Source organism: Schistocerca serialis, chromosome 10, assembly GCF_023864345.2.
Source record: "Schistocerca serialis cubense isolate TAMUIC-IGC-003099 chromosome 10, iqSchSeri2.2, whole genome shotgun sequence".
NCBI lineage: Eukaryota > Metazoa > Arthropoda > Insecta > Orthoptera > Acrididae > Schistocerca > Schistocerca serialis.
Genome location: NC_064647.1, coordinates 217,622,396 through 217,627,068, shown reverse-complemented (window position 1 = coordinate 217,627,068; position 4,673 = coordinate 217,622,396). Strand labels below are relative to the sequence as shown.

At 39.7% G+C, this 4,673-nt stretch overlaps 1 non-coding gene across 1 annotated transcript; it reads right to left on the bottom strand.

The window, feature by feature from the left end:
• Positions 1–4,348: 4,348 nt before the first annotated feature.
• Trnas-cga (transfer RNA serine (anticodon CGA)) lies at positions 4,349–4,423 on the bottom strand. The gene has a single exon. It is a non-coding gene; the product is annotated as a tRNA-Ser (tRNA).
• Positions 4,424–4,673: the final 250 nt, after the last annotated feature.

The following is a 4,673-nucleotide window of genomic DNA, read 5'->3' as shown; positions in this document are numbered from 1 at the left end:
TTCAATCACCAACTTTCTCCTCCGAATGCGAAAATATTTTGTTCACACCGACCTACATAGGGCGGAACGATCACCACGATAAAATAAGGGAAATCAGAGCTCGTACGGAAAGATATAGGCGTCCATTCTTTCCGCGCGCTATACGAGATTGGAAAAATAGAGAATTGTCCAGGTGTTTCGATGAACCCTCTGCCAGACACTTAAATGTGATTTGCAGAGTATCCATGTAGATGTAGATGTAGAATAAGACATTGCAGTGCATGTGTTACTAAGGAGAATGATTCAATGGTGCTTCGGACATGCATGTCGTATCGTATAGTACTCTCGAAAATTTTCCTATGCGCTCTCATTTCTCTGATTTACGTCTTCTGGCAAGATAAATGCTACGAGAAGTAATCTGTTGTCTAGCTCTCCTTGGTACGTGATGTTGTTGTTGTTGTTGGCATTGTCGTCGTCGTCGTCATGGTCTTCACAGGGTGTTTTATGAAGCTCTACACACTAGTGCATCCTGCTCAAACCTCATCTCTCCTTACCTACTGCAAACTACGTCCGGTTGAACATAATACTATATTCAGACCTTGATCTCCAGATACAATTTTTACATCCTACATTTCCCCCATTACAGAACTGACAATTCCTGGATGTCGCAGGATGTGTCCTACCAACCGATTCCTTCGTTTGATCGAATTATGGCATAAACCTTTTTTCTCCACCAATTCTGTTCACTGCTTCCTCATTACGAATTCCATATATCCATGTAAGCTTCAACACTCTCTTGTAACACAACACTTCAGAACCTTATACTGGCTTCTTGTCTTCTGAAGGCCCTGTCCCAACTCCCCTATAACCGAAAGGCAAATCTAACGGTTCATTATTAGAATCAGTCCTGTCTGTCAAACGCAAGTCTGCCAGCCCTCCTCTCTAATTAACCTCTCATTCAGAACCAACTCCAGCGACCTCACTCTCTCACTCCTGTTCTCTATGACAAAGAATTTAATTTTTCACTCAGTCTCAGTCAAGTAATTACTAGTGTGCGTTCAATTAAACAAATTACTTTCATTAATTTAGATAAATGGCCGCCTTTGTAAAGTAGTTTTGAGGAAACCACTTACTTCAGTAAATGAAAAGTAATGCAATTAATTACTTCAGATTAAGAAAAGAATCAATAAATGTAAACCGTCTCTTGTATCTTCAAATGGCCACGGTATGTCTGGACTGTGACCTATCTATCGGAAGATACAATGACGGACTGCAGATTGGCCATTAATAGACACCATCACTTACTACCTCCTTATCTTCGTTCTTTTTCAGTACATGTTGTAACAGTGCAGTATGTATGGATAAAACCGAACCATCTTCATATCATTAAACCACACACCTGAAAGCTTAGTGTTTCTAAAAATATTGTGGAAGCCTTTAACATGAAAATATTCACTGTACCAGACTCTCATTTCAGATAAACTCAACATTGAAAAGTAGAATAAACTTAGCGGAAAGAAGTGTAGGCTCTGACTACCTTGGAAAGCCGTTTATGGGCCTTAAGACATGAGAAAACAGTATTATTCTATCAATATTATATCCAGCACTGTATTAATTAAAGTACTGTGTAAGTTTTTAAGTTATCTATCTGCAGTGATTTAACAAACTGTTAATAAAACGTACTTACTTGCAAAGCTGAGAGTGTGTGGCTACAAAACCGGTTAAACTTCATAAACGTATTGTGAATCACTGCAACTGGACGTGTATAAGTAAAAGAAACAGTCGTATAGTAACTTTAAGATGCGTATGTACACGAGCAGCTTTATAATACCAAACAATATTTCAGTTATTTCCACTATAATACTGTGATCACGTAATTATTCTCCTATTTTAAACTCGTTCAGGCAGAATAACACGTAGCAGTTATATTCTCAGGTAACGAATAAACTGTGCCTCTCTTATAACTCTTTCATGAGCTTAGTAAAAAGTGAGATTAACACTTTCACTCTTCCTGAAGAAATACAGAAATACTTTTTCTTTTAAATGGTCTCAGCAAAGTGCTGATTATTATATTTGAGGTCTGAGTGTGCATTAATGACTTAAGAACTGCTACTTCTCGTTTTAATAATCCTATGCAAATGTATTGATATGCTGAATGGCTGAAGAAATATCTGGTTTGTATGAGACATGTAAAGATAATCACTCTGACAGTTCACACTATCTCAGTTACAGCGAAGCAGTACTAATTATCACTTCATTGGTTAGGCTAATGATTTAAAATCTTTTCTAGTCACACGCGAAGTTAAGTTAGGTGAAGTGACTGGAAGGGTAATTTTTAATCTTTCACAATCGAGAGATCAAATAGTGAAGCAGCAGAGGATCAAATAGGGGAAAAGACAGGGCCTTGTAAAAATCCTTGAACTACGCAGGAGGTATTGAATTCAACTGATGAAAGAATAAAAATGCAGTAAATGAAGCAGACGAAAGTGAGTGCAAACGTCTAGAAAATGAGATTGACATGAAGCGCAAAATGCCTAAACGGGAATGGCTAGAGGTCAAATGTAAGGCTTCAGAGGCATGTATAACTAGGGAAAGGTAGATACTGCCTACAGGACAACTAAAGACTGATTTGGAAGAAAGAGATGCAGATGTATAAATATCAAGAGCTCAGACAGAAAACCAGTCCTGAGCAAAGGAAAACTGAAAGTTGGAAGGAGTATATAGAGGATCTCTAAAAGAGAGTTAAACTTGAATGCAGCATTACAGAAATTGAAGAGGACGTAGATGAAGGTGAAATGGGACATATGATATTGCGAGAAGAATTTGACAGAACACTGAAAGACTAAACAAGACCCCGAGAAAAGACGACGTTCCGCCAGAACTACTGAAAGCCGTCGCAGAACAAGCTGTAACAAAAGTCTCCCATCTCTTGTGCAAGATGAATGACACAGGCGAAATATCGCCAGACTCCGAGAAGAATATAATAATTCCTATTCCAAAGAAAGCAGGTGCTGACTGTTGTGGAAATTACCGAAATATAAGTTTAAAAAACCATGCGTGCGAAACACTAAAACGAATTGCTTACGCAGCATTGAAAGAACAGGTAGAAGCCGACCTCGGGAATGATGTTTGGATTCCGGAGAAACATCGGAACAAGCTGGGTAATACTGACCCTACAGCGTCTGTGAGAAAATGGGTTAAGAAAAGGCCAATCCACGTTTATAGCATCCGTAGACTTAGAGAAAGCTTTTGACAATGTTGACTGGAATACTCTTTTTGCAGTTCGGAAGTTAGCAAGGGTAAAATATAGCGAGCGAAAGGCTGTTTACAACTTGTACAGAAACCAGACGGTATCTATAAGAGTCAATGATCATGAAAAGAAAGCAGTGGTCGAGAAGGGAGTGAGATAGGTTTGTAGTCTATCCGCTGTGTTGTTCAATCTGTGAAACGAGCAAAGAGTAAATGAAACAAAAGAAAAATTTGGAGTAGGAATGAACGTTCAGGGAGAAGAAATAAAAACTTTGATGTATCCTGATGACATGGTACTTTTGTTAGACATAGCAAAGGACCTGGAAAAGCAGTTGAACGGAATGGTCAGTGACTTGAAAGGAGAATATAGAATGAAAATCAAAAAATGCGAAACAAGGATAATGGAATGTACTCGAATTAAGTTAGTTGATGCTGGGGGTATAGATTAGAGAGAAAGACACTTAAGGTAGTAGATGAGGTTTGCTATTTGGGCAGCAAAATAAATGATGGATGGCCGAGGATATAAAACACAGTTTCCCACCGGCAAGAAAAGCGTTTCTGAAGAAGAGAAATTTGTTAACATCGAGTGTAGGTTTAAGTGTTAGGAAGAATTTTCTAATAGTATTTGTATAAAGTATAGTCATACACGGAAGTGAAAAATGGACGATAAAGAGATTAGACAAAAACAAAATTGATTATTTTGAATTGTGGTTGTCCAAAGATTGCTAAAGATTAGGTGATGAAATCTTATAACTAATGAGGACGTTCTGAACAGAATTGGGGAGAAAAAATTTTGTGGCATACCAGACTAGATGAGGGGATCGATTGATAAAACACATTCTGAGACATCAAGGGGTCACCAATTCTGTAAAGGAGGTAAGCGTGGGGGATATAAATCGTACAGGGAGGCCAAGAGATGAATACAGAAAGCAGATTCAGAAGGATGTAGTTTGCAGTAGCGGAGATGAAAGCTCTTGCCCAGGTTAGGGTAGCATGGAGAATTGCATTCACCCGTTCTTTGGACTGAAGACCACATCAACAACAACACCTTCCAGAATGAGATTTTTACTCTGCAGCGGAGTGTGCGCTGGTATGAAACTTCCTGGCAGATTAAAACTGTTTGCCGGACCGAGACTCGAACTCGGGACCGTTGCCTTTCGCGGGCAAGTGCTCTACCAACTGAGCTACCCAAGCACGACTCACACACCGTCCTCACAGCTTTACTTCTGCTAGTACCTCGCCTCCTACAAGGTTCGCAGGAAAGCTTCTGTGAAGTTTGGAAGGTAGGAGGTGAGGTACTGGCAGAAGTAAAGCTGTGAAGATGGGGCGTGAGTTGTGCTTGGGTAGCTCAGTTGGTAGTGCACTTGCCCACGAAAGGCAACGGTCCCGAGTTCGAGTCTCGGTCCGGCACACAGTTTTAATCTGCCACGAAGTTTCAACAACAC